At 35.2% G+C, this 12,216-nt stretch overlaps 1 protein-coding gene across 1 annotated transcript in view; it reads right to left on the reverse strand.

The window, feature by feature from the left end:
* LOC129242413 (uncharacterized) overlaps positions 1 to 11,834 on the reverse strand; it is a 60,316-nt gene extending 48,482 nt beyond the window's left edge. The window contains exon 1 of the mRNA XM_054879040.1: positions 11,130 to 11,834. The gene's annotated coding sequence lies outside the window, so the exon portion shown is untranslated. The remainder of the gene's footprint in view (positions 1 to 11,129) is intronic.
* Between the last annotated feature and the right edge of the window lie 382 nt (positions 11,835 to 12,216).

Below are 12,216 nucleotides of genomic sequence, written 5' to 3' on the forward strand. Positions count from 1 at the left end.
TCATACCATTTGTTTGTGATTAAATATTATTAAAATAAAAATTTTTGAAAAAATCTCTTCGGATATGTTTAGTTGAAGTTTAGAAGATACCTTACGATTTTTTTTTTTAATTTTCTGTTGGCGTTATTTAGTAGAAATAAGCGTTGGACGTGAAAGACCTATCTATGGAATGGAATGGAACTACGCCCTTTGATATTTTAAGACTAAATATCCGTCCTCCCACCCGTCTGGTGCTACAAGCTATAACTCTTAATGTCTATTCCGAACGTTATATTCCGATTATCAACAGTTATCAGAATTAAGTTTTACTATATTTTAATTAAATTTGGTTTTATACCCTGCACACTCCCGTCATAGTGTTTTTTGTCTTCATATAATAAAGAAGATACACGGGGGCAGATCGAATTAGTGGGACTATTCTGGAATGTTGTCCGAATGCAACGAGATGGCACTACTTAAAATGCTATGTAGACTATCTTTCACTTGGCAATTTTCTTTCCATTTTGATAAAGTGATCATCCCTCAAGATTGATTTCTGATGCGTTTGAATTGGTTTCTCTTCTTGGTTACACTTGTCCCTTCCATAATCTACTTACCAAATTCCACTTTTTCACTTACTTCTATAATATTTAAATTTTTATGCTATTGTACTAAACTTTTGATTTTCTCACCTGCGATAATTTTATATAAAATCAATCGGTATAATTTTGCCTTTCCACTTTTGGAATCGCAAAAGGAAACATTTAAAATGTTTCATGTTTTACGTATTTGTAGTGCAAAAGTGTAGCCTACTATTAGAATCTTATACCATTAATGAAAACTCACTTTTTATCCGTGTTTTTATATTCGCAAATGCATAAAAAGGGTATTTGAAAACAAGCGCCTAGTTGTTGTTTTAAAATACATTATGCCAAAATTAAGATTCTTTCAGGTTTCATTATTTTTATTCAAAATACGGCTCTTATTTATGTGTGAAAAAATACATAATTTAAATGTCGACCATGAACACGTCTTCAACATATTTAAAACTAAAGTGATGCGTACGATGATAACCAGCTAGAGGAAGTACAATCTTTTTGCTATCTCGGTGTCAGGTGACCTAGACCGAAGGCATCAAAAACCGCATTAGGAAAGCTCTAGCAACATTTGCCTACCTATGTCCAGTCGCGAAAGCATTACACATTTCGAAACACACCAAACTGAGGGTCTTTGATCCCAACGTCAAATCACCTTTATTCTATGCCTGTGAAACGTGGAATGCAACAGAGGTATATCGGCCGCAAAGCACTGCAAGTTTTAACTAAATGCCTTCGCGAAATGCTGAAAATCTTCTGGCCAAACACAATCTTGAACGCTGTTCTGTGTAGATCAACTCAGCAAATACTCCTTCAAATTTACAGAAGCAAACGAGGTTGGATTGGTCACGTCCTTCGTAGGTAATATGACGACTTAACAAGAGCCGCCACTGAGTGGAATCCCTGTTGGATTTGGTAACCTGCAATAAAGCTAAGAGACTGGTGCAGAATGGAAGTAATTTTTTGTGGCTTTTTGTTTCTCCCTGGAACCGTAGGAAATAAGAATAATAAATATTGAGCTCGCCTACAGGTAAAATCCGCCAAACAGTCAATTCATTAATGCTTCGTTGTTAAGATCGTCGAGATATCGATGTTGTTGGGTGTTACGTTGTTTAGCAACACTTTGCGCTACAGCAGCAATATTTTCAACAGAGCGTCCAGTTTTTGGACTGCCAGTATTTTTTTATCCTGAACAGAACCAGTTTATTGAAATTCTTTCACCAATGTTTGAACTATCGATTTATTGGGATGATTATTTCTACCAAAAAAATCATGAATTTCGCGATATGTTGTTCGTATAGATCGACCTTTTTCATTATAATTTTAACGCGTTGTTCAATCGTGTAAGTATTTATGTTCGAAATTGTATATCTGCCTATTTGACAAATGTTAAAGATGGCATAAAAAATGTGCCATCTAGGAATTATTCACTACTAGCATCTCACTTTTGTCGTCACTTTTGAAATATACTTTATGACTCATTCCTCCTATCAAAAGTATACGACCATAAGAGGGGCATTTTTTTTCAATTCCGGTTGAAGGTAACTTAATCAGAAAAAAGTTGTACACAGAGAAAAAATTCTTTTAAATTAATTTTCTATTTCTGGCTTTATGAGCAATTTTTTCTTCAACATTAGCAACAATTTCTCTAAATTTGAAGCCTTTCGAGAGGAAGTTGTCATTTTTAGCATAAAGATATCCCCTACCCCACTTCAGTACTCTTATTTTTCTTTAATGACTGGCACTCTAAACCCAAATATTCTCGATTGGCACAACTATGGCATTCTCAGATAGACTTACAGAGTCATTGACAAACAATTCCTTAGGCGCGTGAATTAAAAGCGAATTGTGAGTAAACAGGCCGATGGCTAGTGATGATGTTGGATATTTAGGCATATCACATGAATTATTCGTTACAAAACGAAAAAAAGTTATTTCTCCCAATCTCAGCGAGACCAATTATTTGGTGCTCAATAGTTATTAATGTTGATGGAAATTTTATGAACTACCAAAAATAACTTCACATGAAATTATTACAAAGCACAATCATTAACTTTCAGTTTCGTTTCCGTTAATGTTATTGTGAATATGTACGAATACAAAAAAAAAACAAGAACAACAACATAGTCCCAGCAACCATTTCTGGGAATCGAAGATAACAAATAATGTAGCAATAAATGCAACAATTTTTGTGGCGGCAAATTCGCACCGCGGCCAACCACATTTAAGCGCCGATTTACAATATTACATAATTTTGTTTCTTTACCAGTCATTTCAAGTGTACATATTGTACACCAAATCATACGAGGCGCTCCAATTTCAAGCCGCCAACTACTACAGCTCAGAGGCAGTAAAATGGCAATAAAGATAGTAGTTAAGGCATAGCAGAGCCATAGTGCCCTCAATTGTGTGGCCACAAAGCCACATATACTTGCATGTGTGCAGACTATATACTTATATCTGAATGTGTATATCCATGATTGTTTTAGGTATTGGCTTATATACTGATATGTAATATTATGCAGATACAGTAAAACCCGATTGAAACTGCATTTCCATTAAAGTGCCATAGCATAGTAATGCTGCAACGTATTTGTAAATATATAAAAACAGGAGATAGGAAAAGTAAATAAGTAATTAAAGCCTATGATTGTTCATATTTTTTTAAAGTAGATCAACTGAGGTTTCAGACAGGGTGACTCGCTGTCGTGTGACTTCTTTAACCTGATGTTGGAGAGCATCGTACGAGCCGCAGAACTTAATCGCTCAGGCACAATTTTTTATAAGAGCGTACAATTGTTGGCGTATGCCGATGATATTGACATCATCGGCCTTAACAACCGCGCTGTTAGTTCTGCCTTCTCCAAACTGGATAAAGAGGCAAAGCGAATGGGTTTGGTGGTGAACGAGGACAAAACGAAGTACCTCCTGTCTTCAAACAAACAGTCGGCGCACTCGCGTATCGGCTCCCACGTCACTGTAGACAGTTATAATTTCGAGGTTGTAAAAGACTTCGTTTATTTAGGAACCAGCATTAACACCGATAACAATGTCAGCCTTGAAATCCAACGTAGAATCTCTCTTGCCAACAAGTGCTACTTCGGACTAAGTAGGCAATTGAGCAGTAAAGTCCTCTCTCGACGAACAAAACTAACACTCTACAAGACTCTCATCATGCCCGTCCTGACGTATGGCGCAGAAGCTTGGACGATGACAACATCCGATGAAGCGACGCTTGGAGTGTTCGAGAGAAAGATTCTGCGTAAGATTTTTGGACCTTTGCACGTTGGCAACGGCGAATATCGCAGACGATGGAACGATGAGCTGTATGAGCTTTACGACGACGTAGACATACCGCAGCGAATAAAGATCCAGCGGCTACGTTGGCTGGGTCATGTCGTCCGAATGGATACAAACGCTCCGGCTTTGAAAGTATTCGATGCGGTACCAGCTGGTGGTAGTAGAGGAAGAGGAAGGCCTCCTCTGCGTTGGAAAGATCAGGTGGAGAAGGACTTGGCTTCACTTGGTGTGTCCAATTGGCGCCGGTTAGCACGAGAAAGAAACGACTGGCGCGCTTTGTTAAACTCGGCCAAAATCGCGTAAGCGGTTATCGCGCCAATTAAGAAGAAGAAGATCAACTGAATTCTCTGAAGCTTTTAAAACCTTCACTGGTCAGCGCTTTTCTCCATCGTAGCTTTAAATTAACAGCATCGTTGGTAATACATACCTATAAAGGGTTTTCCAATAACAGGTGTTATTGGTGAATGGATTGCGCTATGGAGAGATCATTCACTATTTTTATGGCCGGAATTGGATGGTATTGATCTGGACAACGTTTATTTTCAACAAGACGGCGCTACGTGCCACACAAGCAACGAAACCATTGATCTTTTACGGGAAAAGTTTCCGGACGGAGTTAGCTCTCGAAGAGGTAAACACAATTGGCCACCGAGATCTTTTGATTTAACAATTTGTGACTTTTTTCTTTGGGGCCACATGAAAGAGAAGGTCTACGCCAACAGCCCAGGGTCGATTCAAGGTCTCAAAGATGGAATTCGTGAGACTATCGGGGACATAGGGCAGCCACTTTGCAATTCGGTATGGATCTTACAAAGTTTTCGCCCTGGGATGCAGATAGCGAAAATCCATTTTTCAAAATCACCTACATCCATTATAAAAAGAATTGGCCAAGATCAGACCGTTAACCGGCATTCATTCCAAGGTATCAGCTGATAAGCTAATGTTACCGAGGTCATGACAGCCGTTTATTTACGAAAAAACTGAGATTATGTTGGGCGAGTGTATGAATCCGTGGGAAATGAGTGCGCAAACTTCGGCTGCCGAGCACCCGGTGACGACGAGAGTTGCTTGCACCATTTGATTTTTATCATACCAGATTGCCCAAGCCTGGTAATCTATTATCCTTGACCTATACGCTGTTATTCTGTTATTAGCAAACGCGACTCTGATAAACGAGCAAAGGCGGTATAACTTTACCATCCGCGAATGAGCTTGCAGCCAAAAGTCTCCAGTTGTCTGCATGCTAAGCCGGCAATCCGGCACTAGAATCGAAAAGGTAGGCTGATGACCTCCTAATCTTAGCTTGAGAACTTAAAATGATAATAAAAAAAGAAGCATTGTTGGAATGAATTTTTATTTATTATTTTTTGCTAGATAATTTCTTGATGTTGACCGTAATGTGGACGAGTGCTCTATGAACTTCGCCAATAAATTTATTTTTTCCAAGTAAATTTTCACAATTTGCAAGCGTTGTTCTGGCAATACGCGATTCATGATGACTTTCCAAACCTTACTGAACAGAAATGCTAACACAGCTTGTCATTCACACTTTTGTGCAATTTTTTTTCATTGAAAATTTTTACTTAAAAATATCAAATATTTTTAAATCTCATTCGCTTATACGTTTTTCTTTATTAAATATTTCATGATTTCTTGTTTTTTAACTCTTGGAATATTTCTACAAAAAAATTAGCTATGAATTCATTGAGGTACCTAATCTATTATGCATATCCTTTATCTTTTTTTTTAAATACTCAGTGGATAGGTCGTACGGATAGCTACTTTAAAGTGGAAAGTGCCCTAAAAGCATTTGAAAATACTTGCACATCTTCAAAAACAATCCAAAAATTCTAGTTGAGCGTGAGTTCCACCGCGAGAAGCAACAAACTTGAAATTATGTGGGTATCAAGATTCTGTTTTATTCAGGGTAACCAAATAATTAACTAAACCATCTTTGAATCTGCGGCTCAGTCAATTTAAGTAAAGTCTTTCACGAGCAGTTAGGTGCAGCTAGAATCTCGTGTCGAAAGACACACACACTTCTTGATAAAGCCGGACAACGCGATAATTGAATTATTTACCAAGCGAAAAAAGAGGGAGTTACGATTATTGGTTGGGTTTATCACTTGAAATAAACAAAGTGGCTACCATACACCTAACAAAGGCTTTTCTCTTCCTTTGTCCAACTATAACTAATTGTAAAAACGGCTTTCTGAGTCAGAGAATGAATCCATAGATGATAGAAAACCAGCTTTGGCCATCCGAAGCAAAATTCTGAGAGTAATTTCGGCTGCCATTCGCGACTCGGCAGCTGAATTCAGCACACTCATTTCACACGTACTCACAAAATCGTGAAGTCAGTTATTGTTCAGACAATAACAAAGTAAACATTTTCGTATATGACCAACGTCACCTCGGTTCTTTCGTAAACCAACCGCTGTTCTGACCCGAACTACGTAATAAATCAGCTGATTCCTTCGAAATCAATGACAGCCGGCAATTTGTACATCGTAGAATCAATCAACTATATTCTCCATCTCTCAACAATAATAGACATACTACTTACATATGTTCTTTTAGATTCAGTTTTAATCGATTTTCAATTTTGATCTCACGGCGTTCTCAAATCCATCCAACTTTAATGGATAGAGTATTCGAAAGACACACGAAGTTACTTGATTTTATTTTTGTATATAAATGTCTTTTTCAAGTGATCATTACAAAGAGGGTTAATAAAACGTGGTTTTACTGTTTTGTAGACAATTTAGATACTCGTTGTCTAAATTTTATTTGCTCGTTCAAATCTCATTCGCTGCGCTTGCGCAGCATTGTGGCTGTCTAATGAAATATTGGTATGCGATGCATAAAGGGTTTGATTGTAAAAAACACTAAAAATGTACAGATAAAATACCCTTTATGTAGAAAAATTCGAATAAAATACAAAGTGAGACATACAATTATGCAGTCGTTCCTACTGTAAATGTAAATAACTGTAAATATGCCGACACAATGGATAGTAACAGTAACACTGCGCACAATGAAGGCCTAAAAATCAATGTTTTAAATAAATAAAGTTCATACTTTAAACAACTAATAGGGGGAAAATTGTGTACGTCATAATAATTGAAAATTCGTATGCTTCTGAAGCTTGTGATAATATTATTAAATTTTATCCATTGTACAAAATCAAAGCCACTACTCGGGCGAAAAGTCGGGCAGATTGCCAAAAAAAGTCTGCTATTTAAGGATCCAGTACGTGATCGTATATAGTATTAAAGCGACTCGCCATGGTATACCAATCGTCCAAAGTGTCGATAAAATCTTGGAAATCAAGGAGTCGGATGAACATGTGACCACACTAAATAAAGCACATATTTTTTGAATACTAATAATCCTACTGTTAATTTGAGTGTCTAAATAAAGCACATATTTTTTGAACTTTTTACTCCCCATAAAATGTTTAACAAGTTTTAGAAGAAGGTCTTACAATTTCATGCAACCACCAAGTAACAGCAACACATGGTTTTTATGAGAAGATTTTCGCTGCCGACGTCCTCTCGGGAGTATACATCGTTTGATATGGATTACTAAGTATCTAACGGGCAACTTCTAGTCAGAACTTCTTACTTCATCTAATATGGCCAATCCTGTTGCAACATCTCAAATATCGCAATTGAAAATGACTACTAATTTTGGGTTTTATTTTGCAAGTTTACCTAATTGGCAAAGGTTTGTATTGGTATTATATGCGTCCTAGTTTTATAATAATTTTCAAACAAAGTCAAACCCTGGGCTTGCAAGTTTTGGGTTTGTATACTATTTCCACTGCGTGTTTGATTGAAGTTGTGTTTAAACTGTAATAGGTTTGTTTCATTCTTGTGTGATCAATTATATAAATTTAAGAAGCCGACGTCTAATCAACTTATCTCGTTATTGACAAGCTGCAAAACATTGTTGCCATGTTTCGATAAGAATGCAATAACAAAAGTTGAAACTAATGTAAATAAACATTTTTGCGACCATTTTATATTAAAAGGTTGTCGGCAGCAAACACAAAAGTTTTTTAATTTTTATAAATCTAGAGTAAATTCTTTCATTATATGAACTTAATTTGTTGACTAAAATTGAAAATTACAACCTTAAAAACTACCTTTTGATCATACATATCCAAAACGAGTCAACACCTAGAGGAATTTATTTTTGAAATATTAGATGTTACCCTCGGCTTTGTCAGCAAAACATTTTGGAGCTCTCAAATTTTATGTGTAACTAAATTTTCTCTTATCCAAAATAACGTGAACTCAATCCTTTTTCTGTGAGCCTATGTAAACTTGTTTTCTTAATAAAGCTCATCTATCAACGCACTAAGAATTTATTATTTCGGTATCTGATTACGCATTTCGATGTCCATGTTTTTTGTGCTATACCCACAAAAACTGGAAATTGTTTATTATGGAAGCTAATTTACAGCTGCTATAGCTGAATGGTTTTATACACAATTACCATTGGAAGAGCCCGGTTCAAAATCCACTGTGGGCATGAAACACCAAAAATGGCAGAGAAAATTGTTTCTAACAGCGGTCGTCTCTCTATAGGCAAACTTCGGAGTGTATTTCTGTCATGAAAAAGATCATCATAGAAAGAAAATTAACTACCATTCGGAGGCGATACAGGACATCATGAAACAGCATCAAGACGAATGTACTTGTCAAAATTTCACTAACAATACACACGAAAACCCCTTCATATGTCTACGTCCTTGTAAAAAATTAATTACACTTTTCTTGGGCTGAGCTGGGCACTTTCATCAAGATTTAATGGAATTTGAAATTTTGTAACGGTGGGCGTTATAATTTAAACTGTGCCCCAAATACTTTTATTGGGCTAATACGGAGTATCACGTCCCATCATTCAGTCGGCCTGATATATATTTTAGATAGAATTACCACAATCGCTCTCTTGTGAGTACGAAAATATATGATTCCAGGTACATAATATTCAATAATTCTGCTAAAAAAGGAAAGTAGATAAATGTTTTTATACTTTTGTGAGGTGAGCAAAGCCGCTTGTGATGCCTAAATTTTATTAGTTTGGCAACTCGATTATTAGGAATGGTAATACTAACAAGTAAATTGTATACAATTAAAATATGTATATTTAACTGATTTTCCCTTAGTTTATAAAGAGTAAATATTTAGCAGCTCAAAATAGTTGTAATTTATATTTTTAATTGCAGGTTTTGATATCTGTTTCAGAATTTTCAACTTTTTTTTCAATTAGCGTGTCTTAGTAAAAAACAGCCGGGCAGATCCGCTATCGAGCTCACTTGATATTTTCGAAAAAATATGTGTCTTATTATCATATTTATTACTAAATTAAAAAAAGAGAAGTAAGAAAGTAGAGGAAGTGAACTTTCTGAAAATTCTCATAAAAAATTGTTTAATAACTTCTAACTTTACTAAATGGGCTAATAAATCTTTACAGTTGTTTTCTCTAACAACTTAGAGTGTATCAAAGATGGAAAAAATTACCGCTTCAGAGTAAATTTATATCATTAACCTTTGGAGTCTCAATTTTTTTGGAATATCCAATTCTTAGGCCATATGCCATAGGCGTATACAAGCGTATCTTTGAAAATAAAAATCAAAAGTATTTTATCAACTATTTTATATTAAAATTCATAGAAGACTATGTAATTAGCACTTCAATTAAATCCAAATTTTAATTAAATTCGATGAAAAAAGTTTAACGTTTAAATATATATTTTTATTTATATATATACCTTAGGGTGGTCCAAAAATGCATGGGAAAAAATTTATAGTAAAATTTGTATGCTGCCGCCCCCCATAATGGTAAAGAATGAAAAATAAAAAGACCCGTATTTTTTTTTTTTTTAAATCAGACCATATTTAATGGTGCCGCCGGGGCTTTGAAATATCCCATGTATTTTGCATGGGGAAAAAATACTTTTTCGTAGATTTCATGTAAAAACCTGGAAAATGAATATATTTTAACCGGATACCTCAGTTTCTCTTCATAATTGGTCAGGGAATAACAACCAATTATGAAATAATTAATTTTTTTTGTATTAACTATTTTTTATAGAACCCCAAAAAGCCCCCATAAAACGAAAATCTAAGAAAAAATCGAAAAACAATATTTTATATTACTTTTATGAAAATAGTTAATACAAAAAAAATTAATTATTTCATAATTGGTTGTTATTCCCTGACCAATTATGAAGAGAAACTGAGTTATCCGGTTAAAATATATTCATTTTCCAGGTTTTTACATGAAATCTACGAAAAAGTATTTTTTTCCCATGCAAAATACATGGGATATTTCAAAGCCCCGGCGGCACCATTAAATATGGTCTGATTAAAAAAAAAAAAAATACGGGTCTTTTTTTTTTCATTCTTTACTATTTTGGGGGGCGGCAGCATACAAATTTTTTTTGGACCACCCTAATATACCTATATATATATATATAAATATTGGCGAGGTGTGCGTCTTGATGTTGTTCCACAAATGGAGGGATCTACAGTTTCAAGCCGACTCCGAACAGCAAATATTTCTATGAGGAGCTTTTTCATGGCAGAAATAAACTCGGGGGCTTGCCATTGCCTGCCAAGGGCGACTGCTATTAGAAAAACCTTTTTCTGCATTTGCTCCGAATACCGAATGGTACTCACGCACCAGTCCATTCGACTACGGCAGGAAATATTTATATAAATAAATAAATGTTGTGGTTTTTTTCAATTACCTCCAAGCCCGTATTTTCTTTTCAAGCTTTGCTAAAACTCTTTGAAAGTATTCCGTTTTTTTTGGCATGAAATAGTGCAAAATTTGCGCCAAATCTTAGTCCGTCGCGCAGAAAATATTTTGAACAAAAATTATTTATTTACAAAATGGTGATGATAAATCTCATAATTTTTTAATCACGTTTTATTATATTACAATATATTTTAGCCTTAAGAATTATTTAACAAAAAATCGTCTGCGCTACTCTCTGTTAATACTCATACGTATTTGGACTATGTGAGGCCACTACTTGACCTGTGAATTCAATTTTCACTTAAGTAATTCTCTCTTTTTTGCATTAAAGAGATGAACAGAGTTACTGAATGTGAATAAAATCAGTAGGTATTAGTTGCTTTACGAATATTGATTTAAGCAAATAACCATAGGTTTATTTTAAGTATACACGCTTCTAATTAAAAAATATTTACTTTTAAGCAAAAAGTGTAAACGTACCTTCTTATGATAGTAAGATGCATACAATACAAATAGCGATGCCGGAAGCTGCAGTCGGAGCCCCCCGTCTACTGCTTGCCTTCAGCAAGCCAACTGTTTATGTCTCAATATTGTTGAAGGTGTCATCTACTCTTGTTGTAATGTTGCGGCAGCAAAGGTTTATCCAATACACTCTTAAATTAAGTATAAGTGACAACAACTGGTACGTGGATACTTTTTAAATTAGCCGTAATTTTTAAGCTGACATTAACAAAACTGCATTGGGTATTTCCAAATATCAAAAAATATGAAATTTTGGATTTTTTAAACACATAAATTACATTCGCTACTTTTCTTTCATGTAATTTATAATATTTTCTGAATTTCTTAATACGTTAGATAATTTTTATGCTTCAAACATTTTTCATTAAATTTAAACAATTAACTTGTAAACATTCGCTATTCAAGCTGAAGTATAAAATATCTTTATATACGAAATAGTACACAAGCACCCAAAAATTGATAAACCGTAAAACGACATTTGACGCGATCAGCAACTAAACACTGATACAAAAGTCTTCGAAACAAGCAGGAAAAATTATTTGCCAAAAGCGACACGAGCGCGCACACGACCGTTCACCGTAAAACACGTTCACTGAGTAAACTCAACAGCGAACCAAAGACAGCAAAATTGGTTGGCAATGAGGCCAACAAACCACCATCAAACCAAAGCAATTGCAGAGAGTGCAGACTATAGACAACAATAACAAAAAAGGAGCACAAAACAATAATCAAGCAGCCAGACAAAATTATATTCAAGGCAATCGTTAACAAGAGAGCCTCCACTGCTAGAGAAATAACGATTGAACTCTTTGATTTCAGCAAAATCATTTTCGTGCAGCCGCCAATGCATTCGAAGCTGGCGAAACTTAAGTTCGAACTGAGCAAGTGAGCAAATGAGAGTTCAATCAAACCGAAAATTGTGCATAACTTGACTTAAACTATTTACTAGTAATAAAAGCCGAACGCCATAGTTCAGTGAGTTTATACGTCATTAATATTCGATGGATCCCCGGTTTGTTTCCTACTGTGTGCGTCGAACATAAAA

Source organism: Anastrepha obliqua, chromosome 3, assembly GCF_027943255.1.
Source record: "Anastrepha obliqua isolate idAnaObli1 chromosome 3, idAnaObli1_1.0, whole genome shotgun sequence".
NCBI classification, from domain to species: Eukaryota; Metazoa; Arthropoda; class Insecta; order Diptera; family Tephritidae; genus Anastrepha; species Anastrepha obliqua.